A 21438-nucleotide genomic window follows, 5' to 3' on the forward strand; every position below is an offset into this window, starting at 1 on the left:
TTACATGCACTACGCTTACTTTTTTTCCCTGTAGTGCCAAGTTAGTATGTAAAATAAACAGTGAAATAACTCCATATAACCTAATTACTACCTAATTATCAAAATAGAATGTAACCTATTTACAGTATGTGTTCATAATAAATATGTAATAAATTATGTAAATTGGATATTTAATATAGAACCGCCATTTTAGCAGCTGTTAGGAAATATGTCTCTACAAATGTTAAAAACAAAATTTTCCTTAAAATGAAAACTAAAATTTATTATTCTTTCGGAATTGCAAATATGACTTATTATAAACCTGTCAACTTATAATTCAGAAGGTACGTTTTACGTTCGTCTTTATACACATGAGGATTCTATTGCTGTTATTAGTTAAAAACTAATTTCTCATAATTGACAAACCACTGAAGAATTCTTATGAAACAACTTCTAAAATGCAAGAAAATTATTTACCTAATATGAAAATAAAACTGTGTAGTAAATGGGTTAATCTTTATTCACAGCAAATTATTATGGGTATTTTAAAATAAAATCATTTGCAATGAACTTCCAGTGACAACTGATCTGTATCAATTTACAATTTTGTTAAGAGTCGTCACTATAATAAGTTTTTTAATAAATATGTAAATTCTCAAACTTTAAGTAAAATAAATATCACATTTTCATACAAATCTGTGCTTAGGTGTTTACATGCATAATTTATGAAATATTAAATTATTTTCTGTATATGTAATGTCAATATACATACCAAATCAAAAATAAGGTAGTAGCTTTGCATGCATTCTACACGTATTATAACATATATTACTACTTTCCTCTAATATTGGCCCATACATAAATAGAAATTTCATGTACCACTTATATTCTATAATTCATATTTAATTACTTATAATTAAACACCACAATCTAACCACTTTTTCTGGGCCACTAAGCATGCATCTATTCCAAAAATTAAAAAAAAGGAAGGTAATCTAAGTATTTGTGAAACTTACAAGGAGAAAGCAAACTTTGGTAAATGAATTTTAGGTCCATTTTTTGCAAGGAGATAGTGCACATTTAAAGTTCTCATATTTCAAACTGGGAAAGCGCAATGGTCTAATATAGCGGAGAAAAAGCGTCTTAAAGTGTTCGACTCGCCATATATATCATACGATGCGCAAAGTTATCAAGTAATGGCGTGGCAAAGACAGTAGCGCATGTGTGTTCCGTACAAAAGGTTCCGCGTTCGATTCCCACTGGAGTCGACTTTTCTGGTTTTTTTGCTTCAACTAGCAAAGTAGTCATTTGTGGCTACAAATAAAATGTCAATTCACCATACGTTTATAATGAATTAAAACAATAGAAATATTCAAATCAATTGTAAAATCTTTCAATGTTCGATGTTAACTAGCAACAAAATGTAAGCTAATTCGTAAATATATTGATAACACGAGTTATATTATGGTTACCACAGTCGTTATATAAAAAATGTTCTTGACGCTTCATGTTTATATCTGTTGACAGTGTGAGAATTACAAGGTGGGATGAGAAAGAAATCCCCTTTGGAAACACTGTATGTTGCTATAACCAAAGGAGATTTCCCCCTTATTTCCCTTGTAATCAGCGGCGCAAATCTGTCTTCAACATTGGAGGGGGGAGGAAGGACGGGTAAGACGGTTCCCATATTTTTTAAATGATATTCAAAATATTTATGAAGTTGAAAAACAATGCTGTGGAAGATCGGGAGAGCAGAGTTGTCTTCAACATTGGGAGGCGGGCAGATTTCAGGCTTATTCTGGGGGATATCAATTTCTCTCACTTTCCTTCGTGGCAATCGAACACAAATCATCACAATTCTTCCCAAAATACATTTCAAATCGGATTATTGGGGGTACAGTCCCCCAGTTTTAAGAGTGGAGGGGACACGCTCCCCTCATCCCCCGTGCCATTTGCGCCAGTAATTGGCACACTGTCAACAGACGTAGACACGAAGCGTCAAGAACATTTTTTACACGATTGTGGTAACCACATTTTATTGCTAGTTAACAGGGAACACTGAAAGATTTTACAATTGATTTGAACATTTCTATTGTTTTAATTTATTATAAACATATGGTGAATTAACATTTTACTTTTAAGTACAAATGGCTACTTTATTGGTTGAAGCAAAAAAAAAAAAAAGCTGACTCCAGCATTGATCGAGTCCGGGCACCTTGGTACGTGAGTCACAGACGCTACTGACTCTGCCATGCCGTCACTTGATAACTTTGAGCATAGTACGATATATGCGGCGAGTAGAAAACTTTAAGACGCTTTTTCTCCGCTATATTAGCCATTGTATTCTCCCAGTTTGTAATATGAACACTTTAAATGTGCGCTATCACCTTGCAAAAAATGGCCCCGAAGTTCATTTGCCAAAGTCTGCTTTCCCCTTGTTAGTATTTGTAAGTACCAACCAAGAACAATTCTAAACAAAGTAAAAGCATCCATTAAACTGTATTTGTTCCATTGATAATAATTATCTGCTGTGAATATAATTATGTGCAATAATAAATACTTTTACGGCATAAAAGTTGTTTAAAGAATTTTGTCAATACTATACCTTTAATGTGATCGAATTAAAAAAAATCATTTTTATTCACTATAACTCTCATTTTGTCAAGATATTAATAATTTAGATATGTAGTAAAATATTGTGCGATACTCGGAAATAGAGTCATTTTACTGTGAGAAGGAGGGACTAAAATAAAACTAGCCATGAATCATGTTCGTTACCATCAAGGATGTTATAAAATAGAGGATCTGCTCATATGTATCTTCATCCTATTAAATCGATGAAGCAAAAAACAACCGAGCATCGGCACGTCTGATTGGCAACTCTCGTTTCTGCCATCATCTGATTGGCTACCTTTCTTTTCCGCCATGATTGTGGCTCAAAACATTGCGATCCTATTGGGCGGAGTGGGCAGAGTAGGGGAGGCGAAATGGCTTCAAGATTTTGTTGTAAGGGCAGATCCTCTATTTTATAAGATCCTTGGTTACCATGCTTTCAAAATTCAACTTCTGCCAAGTAAAAGTAATATGAACGTCACTATTAAAACCTCCAAAACGTTATGTCTAGTTTTACCTTCATTTTAAAGAATCTTTCAATCAAAATAATGTTTTAGCTTACGGTGCTGTCCAAAATTTACTAATCAGCAAACATATGAAACAAGTTAAATCACTGATGAAACAATAGCCTATCTGGTCACAAGAATCTAGAGGTATTTTTCCACTTGAGATTTTTTTTTGTTTGTTTTATTCAGGGAATTTTCTTCCACAATTTCGGTTCAATATTTTGGGCTTTACTAATTAAATTTCAGGTGTCTCAACATACTTCTGTTAAAATCAGTAAAATTGCAAAATAAAAGTAGGAACAAGAAATTCCTTACGACTGACTTTGGTTTTTAATACCATCATCAAGTAAGTAGTTTCCGTGGCAACGTTACATTAAAGTATATAGAAATGTAAACATACAAGATTATAAATATAATCCACCTATCTATCTACATATATAAAAATCAAAGTAACTAAGTTAGTGACTTCTTGAAAAACCCGACCGATCTCGATAAAATTTTCAACGTAGATGATGCTCGGGCCCGGGATGGTTTTTATCATTTAATTTCGACGGTGCAACTTAGAGAAGAGAAGGAGAGGAAGAAGAAAGATATTTAAAATGATCGAAAATGACCGATATTAGTGTCGAATCCATAGTTTTCGGGGTGACTGAGATAAATAGTGACATTTCCGATGCCGTTTAAATCTAAACTCAGCCCTTTATGTCAAAAATAAAACTTTTTCTTCACGTGCAAAGAACGGATAGTCTGCTAGTTTTTAATTATCTAAGTATCTTGAGTGAATAATTTTGCAAATATTTATCCCCCAACTAATGAAATCGAATATTTAGAATACGATAATACTAAAATGACGTAAATTAATAGAGTTTAGAAATATTTCCCTAAATATATGCATTTCAACGGGTAAAGTATCATTACGCCCATATATAAGTTAGTTAAATAACCACCTGCCTAACTAATTGACGTAAATGAGAAATTGAAAAAAAAATAAGTAACTATTATTAATATAGGAAATTTGCAACAAAAGTATGATAACATTATTAAAAAATTAACACTACAGAAAAATTTTAAAATGAGATTCCTACATGACTACTATATTGATGTTTGTCTAATATAAATTTCCTAGCAAATTTTTGAGCGCCTAGGAAGTAGGTCGAGGGGTTCCGAAGATATGGCACAATGCTCAACCCAATCACTCCATCAGTTACTCAGGGGTATTTTGCTTTAATATCTAGTGCGAAATATTTTAAAAATTTACAGATTAATTCAGAATACTCACAGTTTTTCCGTTCTTACTAGCAGCTGAAATATGTTCTTAATATATCCAAGAAAAATTGAGACACAACACCTGCTCTATAAGAATTTATAGTTTCAAAGTAACGAAGGTGCATCGTTTAAGTGTGATGAAATATCAGACTTGTTTAAAATTCTCTATAACGTTTTTTAGCTGGATTCATTGCTAACCACAAAAAATATATATCCTGTGGCATATCGTTGTAATATAATAAAAACTTTATTTATGCGTGATTTACATTCTAGTCTTGTTAAGTATAGAGTATGGATAACTAGAAGGTGTTACAGAGCCCCCATTATTCTCCGAGCTCGCCTACTCAAATCAGGTGATAATCAATGGTGATGATCTTATCTGCCCTTTCATGGTCGTTCGAGAAAATTATGGAGACCTTTAGACTTGTTGTCACGAACAAGTTAATAATGCTTTATTCTAAAACATTAAATGCTTGCGGTTATCATCGAAGAGAATATCTCCAACGCAGCAACATATTTTACTCAGATCATGGGAGCTTTTGTGATTGAAGATTGGATCGAAGAGATTACTCCAGAGTGGAGGACAACAGGCTTCGCTCACGAATTTGGTTTCTATCTATTTTGTAAACATTCATATTAATTTTTATTTTTAAACGCTAAACTACAGGAGTTTAATGCGATAACATAGGAACATTCACGTACGAGGAACAATACTTCGAATGCTTTGACTGCATCTACCTCACTCACTCCATGGGTTAAGAAACATGGAGGTTTCTCGTCGCAGAAAGAAAAATGGATTCTATTCTGTGTCAGTCCAATCCAATCCAATCAGGATTGTTAAATTCTATTTTCATAAGACTCTGCCTTACGGATAACCTAACCTTTTTCTTGGCCTCCTAAATCTTTTTTCTTGAGGTATTTTCCTATCATATTAACTTAAATGCATCATATTCACTGGGTAGGATTTGAGTTTATTTTTGAAATTGAAAAACAGTGTTGTGGAGGAGGATCAGGAAAGTAGAGTTGTCTTCAACATTGAGAGGCGGGTAGATTTGAGGCTTATTCTAACTGTAAGGGGAGTGGAAGATGAAACTCATATTACGGTAGATGAATCTGATTCCTGAGGTGAACCTGTTGTATATTATACAGCAAGGGACATCAATTTCATTTCACTTTCCTTTGTGACAGTCGGACACAAATCATCACATTTCTCCCCCCCACAAAAAAACACATTTCAAATCAGATTATTGGGGGGGACAGTCCTCCCAGTTCCAAGATTAGAGGGGTTATGTCCCTCTTATCCCCCAGAATTTGTGCCAGTGTATGAGACAGAATCCAAGGTTAACCATATATCCACGAGAAAGTTCTGCTTCTCATCCATATGTTCTGCAAACAACGAGATGTGTCTTATCACAAACCCGCCAGAAAGAAAGGAAAACAAAAATTAGTTTGTTGTTAAAATGATAACAAGATTAAAAGAAAAAAATCTGATAGCAGGCAATTCGATCAATTAAAATGAGTTTATGAATTCACACTCTGCAGACTGTGTTTAAAGAAAACATTATTTATTGTAATAATTAAAAACCAGAAGAAAACTGAACAGAACCAACACTGTCGAGACAAATCATGACCTTGTGCTATAAATGAGAAGCTGAAAACGGCATTGATCATTTTATTGTATTTACCAGTAACTGCCAATTCTTTAAAATTATCGAAACAGATGAAGAAAAGTATATTAATCTTTACGTGACAATTTTTGATTTGTAAAATGAAATTTATTCTTTAAATTTATACTTCAAGTTCAGGAAATTGCTTTAAGTACTCGTTTTTTACTCTCAATAAATGTGTAAAATTCCTTACAAGTAAATTTCAAATTTTCCCTGATAAGTCCCTGTCATCTCTTTAAAATTATCTAAACAGATGAACAAAATATATTAATCGTTGATAGATGGTGAAAGGTGACAGTTTTGGATTTACAGAATGAAAGTTACTTTTAAAATCTTTTTACTTCGAACTAGATGAAATTGCTTCGAACTAGATGCAAATTTGAAAAAAAAAAGAAAAAAAAACGGTCATAAAGGGTCTGGTAAGAAGTTTGTACCGGTCACCGGCTTTAATCAAAATAACAGCAATATTTTCGGCCAGGCCGGTCAAAAACCGGCCAGTTGGCAACCCTATATGGAATCCGAACCACATGAGCTCCCCTGGTAATCAAACCCGGGTTTCCCACGCCTAAGGCGCGTATTCTAACCGCTCAGTTACGAGGGAACTCTGCAAATTTATTGTATGATTTGTATGTATCATAGCTAGCACGCTCCCTTTCAGTATCAGTACACGTCTCTACACTGGTCATTGGTAAAGGTATAAGGTATCCCTATGCATGTTCTTTTGTAAATTACAATACGAGGTGCATTCGACCTCTGAGGTGCGGAAGATTAAACGTGACCCCTATTGTTTCTTTCTTGTGCTGAGAGCAGACGGGAAAATGCAGTTAATTTTAAAATACGCGGTAACTCTTTGTGAATTTTTATTTAGTACTCGTAATTCCTACAACAGCTACTAGGGTGATCGGCGTTTTCGATACGACAAATGGTGACGTTATGTGTGCAAGAACAGTGTTTATTTACACGTTTTCTCCACTTGCGTGGTGTGGTATCTATGCATATTGGTCGATAACTCAATGCACTCAAGGTATATGGACGTGAAAAATGTGCGTTTGTGGGTGTGATAATTTAAAGGTTGAATGTCGTGTAATACGACAAGCAACCTCGACCACGGACAAGCCGGATCGACAACATGATTGTGTGAGAGGAGAAGTTGTTAAGGACGACTAACGATTGTGCGTGATATCGATCGCCTCTAGACTTAACATTTCCATGGGATCTACATGAAGACCTGAAAATGCGAGAAGTTTCTTCAAGGTGGCTTCCCAGAATACTGACTTGATGTCATGGCAGTGCGTATAGAAATGTGTCATTCAATGTTAATATGTGCTGACGTCGTGAACGGTGCTTATTTTCGTCAATTGTTACAAGAGATTAGGCATGGGTAGTGTTTTTCAATCCTGAAGCGAAATAACACTCATCACAACGGTAGCACACAGACTCCCTACTTCTCCCTACTCCTTACACGAACAATAAATAAATAAAATAATAAAAACAAAAATAATCAAGTTACCGCCAGTACTCAGAAGGTGATGGTTTCCATGTCTTAAGACAGTAAAAATGCAATCCTCACTTGTTGTGTTTCAGAGAGCACACTATAGTGACGGCTGCATCTTACGAGCATGTTTTGAAGAATAAGCTTATCCTAGCATTACAGCCAAAGAGATAAAAGGGGATGCTTTTCTATCAAGACAATGCTTTCACCTATTGGGCACTCCTAACTCATGATCTTCTTCGTAACAACAACTTTAAAGTGGTACCTCATTATTCCTATTCACCAGAGCTCGCTCCCAGTGATCTTTTTTCTGTTCACATCAATGAATCACTTTACAGGACGTTTAGTTTCCATTCCAGTCAGGCTGCTATGACAACAACGATTTACCAATTCTGAAAACACATCAATAAATGAAACGTTCTTGGCGACCACGAAACCACGACATCGATGTTGCGAAAAATATGTACATATGTATAAAGGGAGAACACGTTGGGAACAGAGATGGCGTGGGACAACGAAACCTTGACCCACAGCCCATTGTGACCCACTGTGATCCACGACCAGCCACCCACCATGAACCACTCTGATCCACTGTGACCAACTCCAACCCAAATTTTATCAACTCTGACCCTGATAAAATTTTCCATGATAAAATTAAGCATACCGTACGAACTTAAAATTTCCATGTAATTAAACTTACAGCACAAATTTTATGTCTAATTTTCTCACAACTTTATGGCTTGATTGCCTTATGCTCTGAACGCTCTATATAATAACCATAAACTTCAGCAATTATTATGACAGAAAGCAGTGGATATAAGATGCGAAGCACTGTAGCTTTTGTTTGTCAATTAATAATTATTACACAATTTTGTTTCTTAACTAATATCGATCGTTTTCGATTATTTTTACAAATCAACCCACTACCAATTTTTCATATATAGATATATATAAAGTGCCCTCCCCATAAAAGAGAATTTGAAAAAAAAATGCTGGAACACGTTCTGTTTATTTCTAATGCCTTTCAGCTCCCTAAGTTGAACGGCTAAATTTTTCGCAAACCCCCCATTCCCCCTTAGGATATGTATTATAATGAAAACGATATCATAACACCCTAGTCAGGATTGGGACCTAACTATATACGAAACGTCATTGTATTTGGCTTTGAAATTTGGCCGTGATGATCACGCACACAAACTTACATTCATTTTTTAAATATATAATTTATATATTAAGGATTATTCAAAAATGCATTTTTTTCAGTAGTCAGCTCCTCTAAAAACGTACAGGCTGTGTTTGGAAAGCCAAGTAGTAAGTCTTATTGCTATTATTACAATTACAAATATTAATATCCAAAAGTGCCTGAAGTTCTTTTTCCACTTACAAGGCAGGGTACCCAGGTGTAACACACCGATTGTAATAAGATTGCACAGACATAAAGAGATTAAAAAAGAAGAGACACGTATATATATATATATATATATATATATATATATATATATATATATATATATATATATATATATATATATATATATATATATATATCGGCCAACAAGCACATTGAAAGGGTCAAATAGGGGTATAAAATTGGGATCAAAATGATATTATGTGGAATATAGCGAGAACGAGAAGAGATATCGGAAAAGGTTAAATGTACGAAATACTACCCATAGTCGACGCAATTTAATGATGTAGAACGTACCCATGAGAAGAGAGCAGAACATCCGGAAATGGATCAATCACGTGTACAACATTATTACCATGTGTTACGAAAATGAGCGAAAAGGGTGATAAGGAGCAGGAAGAAAGAAGAAACAAAAACAGAAAATACATGTTTTTGCTTTGAATGCATACATCACCCATATGCGGGGGAAAAAAACGCAGATTTATCTCAATGCACGAAGATGGGATAACACGCAGGAAGAATGCAAACGCCGTTCGTATAGGCAGCTAGCGAGACAGTACTGCGCAGTGAGTTGCATATATCGGGTAATGGGAACAAAAATTCATAGCACAGTAGAATGTAATAGCAGATGGTCCACATACGTAAAATAAACAGCAACATTAATATCAGTATCACACATGATTATCAACATTATATCACTACGAAAATACGCGGACAACATAACAGTAATAGTAACAATTTTGTTTTTGTGTTACTACTGCCTACACACATTTTCGTTTCTAACATCCATCTCATCGTTGTTCTCATTACGCGATATATGCAACCTACCGCGCAGTGCTGTCTCGCTGGCTGTCTATATGAACGGCATTTGCATCCTTCCTGCGTGTTATCCCATCTTTGGGCAATAAGATAAATCTGCATCTCTTTCGCATACGGGCAACATATACATCCAAAGCAAAAACACGTATTTTCTTTTTCGTTTCTTCTTTCTTCCTGCTCCTTATCACCCTTTTCGCTCATTTCCGTAACACATTGTGACAGTGTTGTACACGTGATTGGTCCATTTCCGGATGTTCTGCTCTCTTCTCATGGGTACGTTCTACCTCATTGAATTGCGTCGACTATGGGTAGTATTTCGTACATTCAAACTTTTCCGATATCTCTTCTCGTTCTCGCTATATTCCACATAATCTCATTTTGACCCCATTTTTATACCCCTATTTGACCCTTTCAATGTGCTTGTTGGCCGATATAAAAAAATACGTGTCACTTCTTTTTCGATGTTCTTTATGTCTGTGGAATCTTATCACAATCGGCGTGTTACACCTGGGTACCCTGCCTTGTTAGATATACTCATCTTAGGTAAGCAAATAAAAACAAATGAAAAAGGAATTAAAATGGTGGCCTTGAAAGTAAAGCGTAGACAAAGTTACCAGTGTTCAGAAGATGCTGTCTACAATACACTGAGTAGAGTGGGTCGTTAGGTCACAGTGGATGATGGTCGCAGTAGGATACGTCCTGTTGACCCACAACCCACTGACCCACTTCCAAATCTTGACCCACTTGACCATCGACCCACTCCATCTGTGTTTGGGAAGTGATACAAATTTCAAAGTCTGCAAAATAAAATAAAAATATTTTGGAACTTAAATACACATTGCAATTTTCTTAGTTGTAAAGAACATAATTCTGTGTATGCTATTGAAAACCGCACTTAACTGGGTTCTTCCATTACAAAATTATTGGCACTGTAAGGATGGAATATCCTTTCGTTGATCAATGTGGATCTCTTGATAAAAATACATGGATTGAGTCGAATCGTAATTTCATAGTAGTATCCATCTATGTATATAGGAAAGTCCGTTCAAAATAAGGAGAAATTGATTCAGAATTCTTCTATGATTCTCACGTTTACATAGGATAAAATGTCATTTTAAGTTATTTTCAAGTCCTTTTAAAAGTGTTTTTCCTTTTAAAGAAAAAGAAATATTCCCTCCACTCTGACTTTATCTGTATATGGTACAGTCTTGAAAATCACTAATACATTTTTTTAAAAAAACAAAAAAGAAAATATTATTATTATTATTATTTGAAATTGATGAATACATTATACATAAAGCAATTTTGTTAAAATAAAATAACTTACGAAGCTAAAAGATCATTTCGTAAATTTACAACGAATCACCGATAACTATGCTACAATGACATCATTGTTAAATTACAAACAATTGTAACAAGGAATATGGTTGATATTTTTAAAAAAAATGATTGGGCCTCATTTTAATATAAAGTATCATGGAGCATGTCCTATACTTGAACCAATTTCGCGAAATCAAAAGGCGCGTTTCGATATGGGTCCCTCTGGAGTGAAATCGTCTATTTCGCTCTTCTCATGTCCACGACGCGTAGTGACGTTTGCACACTTATTTGCTGTTCAGTTATTCATATGATTGATTTATTATTCATTCAAAAAAGTAACGCAAAATATTTTGGATTGTCCTGATTTAGTTTCTTTATTGAATTTTCATGTCCCCACATTAAAAGAACGTAGAAACACTGGTCTTTATTACTGCAAAAAATCAAGAACTAATATAATGATGAAATCACCAATCTGGAGGACAACAGCTTTGTATAATAGAATGTGTACAAATAGCAATGAATTTGATATATGTGATATGTCGCCTAAGAAATTTCGGAATGCCATTATCATGAGTTATCAAGAGTTGTGAACTCAAGTTATGTTATCAAGAGTTACGAACATGTAATTGCGTAATTTACAACACTGTAATTGGGCTATAGCCTATTGTGTTGACAATAAATAAATAAATAAATTTAGTCCTGAAATAATTTCTGAAAACGTTGAAAACATAGGTATTTAGAAAAATGGACAATCAATGAGGAAATGTTAACAAAGGCTGAGCAAGGAAGAATAGTTGGAGATAGTTTTAAAAAGCTATAAACTATTGTTACATAAGAAAATATTCTTATGAATGTGATGAAAGGTATTGTGGAAGGTAAGCAGAGAAGGGAAGAAGTTTGAAATTGCCAAAGAGAATAATTCTGAAGTCAAAACGAAGAGATTAGTAGAGAACTATAGTCCATGGGAGATTTGCGGTTAGTAGCCTGTTGTAAGGGAATAGGAAAATCCCAAGAGAATCCATGTGCATGGTGTTTGTGCATGGACCCCACACACCAGAGGTGAGCACTCTGTCACTAAACTACTTATGAAACAATGTATATTTTTTCATGAAGGTACGAAGTTGAATTCGAAGGCGAGTAATATGTCAATAGTTATTGACTGAAATGTACTAGTCATAGTAGCCAAATATCAGTTCGTTTAAAAAGTTTTGACCCTTTTGCAGACGAGATGGCGCTAATATCCAAAATCTAAGAGTATATGAGCAGGCTCGTATCCACGGGAGGTGTAGGGAGGCCGGACCCCCCTAAATTTTTGCTGCCCCCTAAAATATTTACGGTAGGCTTGCAAATGAACTAGGCTATAATATGATTGGATCCGGCCCAGTAACTTCTACCGCTTCCCCCCCCCCCCCCGCCTACGTTTTTGAGCTGGCTACGGCGTGTATATGAGGCACAGCAGGCCAGGCCTGACAGCAGCCAGTTGAAGCTAGTAAATATGCAAAAGATGTGGGAATTCTTAACGTAAGGTAAGTGCCGTGAAGGTAAGTGAAATTTCCTCAATATTACGCTATATTTTATCATTTCATTTCAACAAAGGTGCATCACCAAACAGTGCTAAGCCATTTAGAGAAAGTTGGCAATAAAAAGAAGCCTGACGTTTAGGGGGTCACAAGATCTGATTTACAACATTATTCGATCGAAATTCCATATGCAAATCTCAGTTGAAAAGTAAAGAGATCGAGGCATTCCTGAAGCAGTTGATCACGAGTAATAGAAAGCGGAGAACATACCACAACAATGTCTGAAGAAGATCGTGGTTGAAGCAAGTAGAAGCTCAACAGTTTGTGGCAAAGTGCACGCTGACGTCCAGGTAGGTATGTTGCGTTTGGTGGGATTGGAAGGGCATCGCGCATTACGAGCTGTTGCTGCCGGACAGAACAATGACTTGGACCTGTACTGTCGCCCAGGGGTCGAAGTGGAAGAAAAGCAGAGGTGGTATATTCTATTACGATTTTGACTCGATGTACCGGCTATCTAAATGTTGAAATACAGTGAGGGTATGTTGCCTAAAAGATTGCATTTCTATTTACATAATGACTGAAAACCATTGGAGAGCCTCTCTTTAATTACGAGGGGTAAGGAGAGTCATGGAGAGACTTTGATCCCTCGCCAACAACTTTCTGAAATAAATAAAAGTATCCCCTTATGTTGTTTTATAGATAATTATATGTACGTAAATGCTCAAAAACTGAGCATTTAAATTAACAGTTTCCTGCGGGAATGCTCCGGGAACCCCCACTCGACTGAGAGGTATTCCAAACCCCCGGAAGAACCATACCCCCAAAGCAGACAGACCCTAAACCCGCTCACGCTCAAAACACTACATTTCCATTGAGATACAAAGGAATACAGCATAACTGATTATTCATGAAATCTTTGAGTTTAACGTCCCACGTATATACCTTTTAAGCTAAGGGAGACGATGATTAAAACAAGTAAATGATAACACTGTGCAACACGAAATCTGTCCTTTACATGGAAATATGTTTTCCTTATGTATTTTTGCATGAGAAAATCAAATCTGTGATTACTGATTACTTTTTATGTATCACGTACCAATTTTGTGAAAAATTGAAAAGTTTGAAATTTTGTATTGTGAAATCCCGTATTTTTACGGGATGTGATGAAATATGATCAAATTTTGGTTTGGTTATTGGAATTTAGCGTACCTTTTTTTTAGCAGCGAGGCTATATGAGACGTGGGCCTACAGTTTAATGTTGAATCCAAGTTTCCGTGTCGCTCAATGTTTTCCTACCGGGAATAAACTCGAGACCCCGTGCACCAAAGGCTCACATGCTACCCACTAGATCAGTGGAGAGGCAGAAATGTACTTAAGATAAAAATTATTACAATTTACGCTCATTTAAACACCATCCAAACGACAATATTACTTCTTTACAGAAGGAATACGCTGCTTAAAGAGGGGTCTCATCCCCTAATTTTCTCCTAATACGTAAGTCTTTTTCTGCGTTATAATAGGAAACACTAGTTTCCCATATTTCTTCTCACTCTTTATCTTCATTTCAGGTAGTAACTCATTAACATCTAGTGATAAGCGAGTTCAGATTTGGGTTGCCTAACTCTGTTGCCAGATGTTCTAGCATTTGAGTATTTTTTGGCTCGATTGTATTGTTAGTTACTAAGTGTGTTTCGTTTGGAGTGGTCGGATTTGTCGCGTTGTGTCTTTTTGTGGTAGTGTTTGTTGCGCATCTGGGTTTTAAAAAAGTGCTGAAAATACGTTTAGTTACATGCAGTGAAGTGCAATGTCCCATGCGTGTAAAAATAAACCCGATTTATTTTGTTATGTGTGTGGTGAAATTACATTTAAAACTTTAAAAAAAATGGCCTCACGCTTTTAGTGAAAAAGGCTTATGAAGTGTATTTTGGCTGCAGGGTCGGAGATCAGGATAAGTCTTGGGCCCCACACATATATTACACTACGTGTTCCAGAAATTTGAGAAGCTGGCTACAAGGAAAACGTATTTCTATGAAATTTGATGTTCCTATGATTTAGCGCGAACAAATAAATCATGTAACTGACTGTTAATTTTGTTTGACTGATGTAAACGGTTTTTCCTCTAAATCTAAACATATGATTCAGTACCCTAATTTAAAGTCAGCTATCCGACCAGTTCCCCAGTACCTACACCTAAACCTCCAGAACATTACATTATTGATTCGGAAGAAGATACCTCAGACGTTCCAAGCAACAGAGAAGATGTAGACTATTAAGCCTTCTACATCCCAGTCAACGTTACCTCATTTCATCACACAAAAAGAGCTTAACGATTTTGTGCGAGACTTAAATCTTCCTAAAAGAAAAGCGGAATTATTGGACTCCAGGCTATAAGGTTGGAATCTCTCAGCTCAAGATGTTAAAATAAGTTTGTTTAGAAAACGACAAAGTAATTTTGAGGACTATTTTGTTGAAAATGGAGGCATTGTTTATTGCAAAGATGTAGATGACATATTTTAGTCTTTAGGACATGAACATAGCCCTGCCAAGTGGCGCTTGTTTATTGACAGCTCGAAACTAAGTCTGAAGGCAGTGCTTCTCCATATTGGAAGTGTTCACCCATCTGTTACTGTAGCATATGCGGCTCACACAAAGGAGACGTATGAAGTTATAAGTGCGATATTGGACTTCATTGAATATAAAAAATTCAAATGGCATGTATGTACCAATAATTAAAAGTTATTGGTATTCTCACAGGAATGCAATAAGGATACACCAAGTATTGTTTTCTATGTGAGTGGGATAGCCGTGGCAAAGCAAACCACTACATCTGTAAATACTGGCCTCAAAGACACGATTTCATTCCCAGCACCAAGAACGTATCTCGTACATCAATTGTGAACCCTCAAGATGTATTTTTGCCACCACTACATATCAAGCTTGTGCTGATGAAGATTTTTGTTAAAGCACTCGATAGAGAAGGTATTGCTTTCACGCACCTTAAGGAGAAATTCCCAAACTTAAGTGAGGCAAAAATTAAAGAAGGAATATTTGTTGGTCCACAGATTAAAACAGTCATGCAGGATGAAGACTTTGAAACTAAACTCTCTGAAATTGAGAAATCAGTTTGGCTGCCATTTAAATCGGTATGTTCAGATTTTATTGGAAATGTAAAGGATGAAAATTATGAAGCTATTTTAGTGACATGATGCGCAGATTTCAACTCATGGGATCCAACATGTCATTAAAATTACACTTTTTGCACTCACATCTCGACTTTTTCCCCTCAAAACCTCGGCGCAGTAAGTGATGAACACGGAGAACGGTTTCATCAGGACATTGCCACATTTGAAAAGCGTTACAGTGGAAAATGGATTGAAAGTATGCTTGCTGAGTATTGCTGGTCTATTGTCAGAGAGACTCCAGAAGATGTGTACAAGCGTAAGCGACCAAAGAAAGTATTTTAAAGGGTAAGTCAACAAAATTTAATGTTAGTATAATATGCTTTTCTAGCCTACATTGGATAGCAAATATACGTAAAAATGTACATTTCGTATAATGTGTTTTGGTATGCTCAACAAAAACATGACGTGATAGAACATTTTGGTTTTCACCAACGAATTCAGCACCTGCCATTTAGTTAGAATCACATAATTTCATTTGAAGAACAGAAAAAGAAAAAGTTAAAATTTGTTGCATAGTGTAATGGAAGAATTGATGGAATGAAAAAGCGAGAGAAAACCCACAAGCACGATGTCCACCACAAATTTACGTGGCAGAGAATAGAACCAGTGACTCCGTGCACAAGAAGTAAGCGTTCTACCACTGAGCCATCTTGTCCTCCCAACTGATTAATTAGATCGACTTTCATGGAAAATTCTAGCCCAAAATGATGTGTCACATGCTCCCCCTATCCCATTAAGAAACGAAGCGAAATCCAAGATGACGGTTGCCAATATGGTCATCATCATCTATGTTACCAGAACGAACAATTTTGCTCCTTGTCATAACATGTTTCTATAATGCCATATTACGGTTATCTCTGATTTATAAGTCTCAGTACGGTTATTTTAGAACTTTTGGGACACCGAATATTTGTCATATTCATAACAATTAACAGTAATATTCATAATGTAAAATAATAACACCTTAAAGATCTTATTTGCATCATTTAATTATATATGAAATGATGCGTTTAGCTTATGTATTCGTTTGTTTATTACATTTAATAATATAACATGTGTATTTCAAAGAAAATACAAAACGTGTTTTCCCATAAGTACAGGAACATCCATTTCTTAGGTTTTATTTCATTGTTTTATCAAGAATAGGGATGCGCACGAGACGAGTCGAGACAGAATTTTCCTGACAAAATTCGAGTCGAGACGCAGCTCTTCCAATAGAGAAGAATACATTTTTCGAGTCGAGACATCATTTTTACAGCACATTTTCGAGACGAGACATCCTCAAATCTTGTCTCGTGCGCATCCCTAATCAAGAAATATTCTGAAATTCTCAACAAAATTAGCTACATTAATAAATACAGTATAGAGGCATTTAGAGTTACAAATTTTAAGATGAATAGCGTCCTACACCTACCCTCACACTCACACATCTAAATTTTACCTTTCCTTATGTAGAATGGTTAACAAATATGAGATCCTCTAAATTGTCTATTGACTACCAAGTTGTTACTGACACAGGCCTATCACTTATATTTACTGATGGTGCAGACACGTAGCCAGGATTTCGTGAAGGGGGGTGGTGTCCGTGACATGAAATACTGTGATCATCACACGTTTAAACTATTTTACTGGAACATATATTGGTTCGTTTAGCCAGGATTTCGTAACGGGGGGGGCGTGATATGAAATTCTGAAGGCTCAGGAGCTTGATCAATGTAAACTACTTTACTATCAACCAGGCACGTAGCCAGGATTTCGTAAAGGGGGGGGGGAGTCCGTGACATGAAGTACTGTAGTGATCACACCAGAGGCTCGATTATTCTAAACTATTTTATTGGAACATATATTGGTTCGTTTAGCCAGGATTTCGTAATGTGGGGGGTAACATGAAATACTAAAAGCCCAGGAGCTCCACAAAGCGAAACTACTTTACTGGCAACATATTGGTTTGTTAGGACAATAAAATGAGCATATGTTAGTAGGTATTTTAATAACAAACTATGAAGAAATCTCGAGTAAAGGAATAAAAAAAAATTGAAAAAGATTTTAAAATATTTATGTTCCTTCCTCTGTTCATTCAAATATAGCAATTTTCCTTTCATTATGACCTCAACTATAATAAAAACCACATATTCAATAATGTCTTGCAAACTATTTTACAATATCCACATAACTTTTTTGTTTTCATTATTCCGTCAACTACTGTCTGCTCCAAATGACAGGTTGAAGGAGCAATAGAAAACTGTTTCTGAAATGACATGTTTGATACTGTAGAGAATCAATGACGAAAAATTATGATAAAAAATGTCTACGCTGTTACGGAATGGCACTATGCTTTCGAAAACTTGAAATTTCCATGACTAGTAGGAGAAATTCTAAAAATTCCGTAACTTTTCTAGAAATTTGAAATTCCCGGACTTTTTCAGGATATCCCGCTCATTCACCACCATGTATTGCAAGTAATACAAATCTCCTCATAAGAAAGAGTAAACAAAAGCTTCCTGTAGTTTTTTTTTTAACTCTGATCCTTCTTTTTCTCATTTCGTTTCATCCTTCCTTAATTTTTTTCATTTCTGGTCTCGAAGGCGGGTCCGATCCCCCTTGGCTAAGTGCTTAGATGATGTCATCATTTGGATCAGAAGACAAAATTTATCTTCGAATTTAAATAAAATTAAATAAAATTTGAAATAAATTTATAACAAAGAAACCTTACAATATGAAGTAAGCCTAATAGTGTTTATAGAGATGTAATACCGAACAGAATTTTATCCTAAGTATTATATGTTCGTTTATATCAAATTTAATAATGTAACACATATATTCTAAAGGAAATATAAAATTTGACTTTCTGTTGCTAGAATGCAAAATGCATTAATGTTATCATAAGATACACTTTCCCAAAGTATAGGCAAATCCATTTCTTAGGTTTTATTTCGTTTTTTCACCAAGGAATATCTCATTTGCATTACTGTTTCATCAAAATTAAGCTAAATTAATAATGAACAGTATGACTATAATTTATGAAATATCAATGTTGGAACCGAACATATTTCCATTTTTTTTTTTCAATTCTCATATCAGTGGCACGTTATTTTATAGAGTTTTAAAACTCTAGAAGTAAAGTACGTCTACATCAATTTCGAAATGAAGTTGAAAATGGTACAAATTAGTCTATGCATTTTAGAGCATCGGAAACTATACATAAATACACATGTAACAAGATGAATTATTTTTAAATAAACATTTACTTGAAAATAATTGACTTTGTTGCATATGTTCCATTTTCTTTGAAAACAATTTAGTTTACGTACGTATCTTCGCTGTGATTGCTTTCATTGCTTAATTTAATTTATTTATTTAATAATATGTGACATTGATATTAAAATAAATGAACTGCTAGAACACAACTTATATATTTTGGTGTACAGATTTATTTCTTTAAAAAATTCGATAATTATGTCGTGTAGTTAGTGGTACTTTCTTCTTCGAGCGGTATTTTTTTTTTTTTTTCATATTGATCTATTGGAATGTATATATTACAAAATAAAGTGAATCAGCATGTAATACTTCCTGCTTTGTGCATTATTCGATTCTTTCGATAATAACCATAATAATATAGGAATGAAATGATAGAAAACTTTCATTCTATATCCTTACCTGTTTCTTCTGTATTGTCTGTCAACGATGTTGAAATTTTAATTTAAAAAGAAAAAAAAAAGAAGTTTTAAACACACTTTTAACTATTATACATCACATCACACTTTTTTGTTGAACACAATATTATCCACTGAAAAACACAAAACCACAACACACAGTAAGACCACACACTCTCTCTCCCGCTCGATCTTTTTCTTTTATTTTTTTTCGTAAAGAAAGATCAATATCTTTCGCTCCACTCACTCGCCCACCTGGATTCCGTCCGAGCGTAGTGCAAGGCACCCTCGTTTGTTCCGATGCACGGTTCCACTTCACCTGCGATCGGGTTTCTTACCTACGAAAGCATCGCGTACCTTCACTCGTCTCTTTGCTCAGAACAAGCAACTTCGGTCATCTTCGTGTATGTTCGGCTTTGGTGCTAATGGGAACCGAATGGTTAGACCCCTTTACTTCTCAGTTCAACCGACAAGACAACAAGCATTCTCCAAACAACACGAAGCAGCGCCTCTTGTTATGCATACAACACTCCTCCGCCCTTTGAACACTCAACTTTACTACACAAGGAAATAAATACCAGAAGATATATACACGCCTCTGTTAATTTTCTTTTCATAGTTGTCTAAAGAGTGTCTCTTAGCAACAAGCAAAATGTGTGGTTTCATGGGGTCACCTTCTGGTGTCATTTTCTTCTGTTTGCTTTGAATGTCTGGGCTTTGCACCAAAAAATTTCATTGTAATTTTTAATCTTTCAAGTACTATGCATATCAGCGGTACAAATAATGTTTTATAGTTCTTGCTAATCTAATTTCCAAATTAGTACTACTGATATTTCTTCTCTTTCGTGGACTAATAAAAAGAGATCTGCTAACTTTCTGACAAACAGCGAAAAACTACCACAAAAATTGGACATAATAGAAAGTAGAAAATTTTACGTAATTTCCATTTTATAGCGACATCAAAGTTTATTCTTCATTTATTACACTATGTAACTAACAACAACATCCCACCCACACTGAGGAGAAAAATATTTTATATTTTTCCCAAATGCAAACTTACTTGTCTGGAAAATTATAACATATTTTCTATGAATAATATGAATTGAATCCATTATCTATTTTCCATGACTATCCGAGAGGCAAGAACCACATTCAGGTCTACACACTCTAACAAGTAATAATTGCAAGTGTAGGAAGGAATGATCAGAATATTTTTTAGTAATTTACTCAATTTTCTAGCAGCGTACTGTAAATGATATGATTGACACGACGCCCGAAATATTTACCTACATATATGAAAATAATGCAAACTTCCTTACAGATATTTAATTTTTATTTTTTTTACATATTTTATTTCTAATTGTTATATCTTTTAATATTATATCAAATGCTCAGGTATACATATATGCAAATATTTCGCATTATCCTATTTTATTACATATACTAACTAACTTACTAACTAACTAACTCTATGGCCTATGGAACCCGGAGGTTCAGTGCCGCGTTCACAAAAGCTCTCCACTGACTTCTATCCTTAGCTAATTGGATCCAGTTTCTACTTTGTATTCCTATCTCTGCGAGATCCATCTTAATATTATCCTCCCATCTGCGTCTAGGTCTTCCCAATGGTCGTTTTCCTATGGGTCTACCAGTCAAGACTTTGAAAGCGTTTCTACTTTCTTCCATTCTAGCTACATGACCTGCCCACCTAAGCCTCCTAGACTTGACGACCCTAACAATGTTGGGTAAACCGTATAAACTATGTAGTTCCTCGTTATGAAGCTTCCGCCATTCCCCATTCTCGTTCCTCTTGGGTCCGAATATTCTTCTCAGGATCCTGTTCTCAAATACTTTCAGTCTATGTTCTTCCATCAGAGTACGCGACCATGTTTCGCAACCATACAGAACAACAGGCATGATTATCGTTTTATATATTTTAAGCTTCAAATTCCTCGACAGAATTCGCGACGACAAGAGATTTTGAACCGAATAGTAACACGAATTCCCTGCTTT

At 35.2% G+C, this 21438-nt stretch overlaps 1 protein-coding gene across 1 annotated transcript in view; it reads right to left on the minus strand.

Moving 5' to 3' along the window:
* Window positions 1-19698, minus strand: part of LOC145693133 (cytospin-A-like) — a 491676-nt gene extending 471978 nt beyond the window's left edge. Inside the window, exon 1 of the mRNA XM_081768863.1 lies at window positions 19430-19698. The gene's annotated coding sequence lies outside the window, so the exon portion shown is untranslated. The remainder of the gene's footprint in view (window positions 1-19429) is intronic.
* Between the last annotated feature and the right edge of the window lie 1740 nt (window positions 19699-21438).

This window comes from Thermobia domestica, chromosome 8, assembly GCF_964235325.1.
Source record: "Thermobia domestica chromosome 8, izTheDome1.hap1.1, whole genome shotgun sequence".
NCBI lineage: Eukaryota > Metazoa > Arthropoda > Insecta > Zygentoma > Lepismatidae > Thermobia > Thermobia domestica.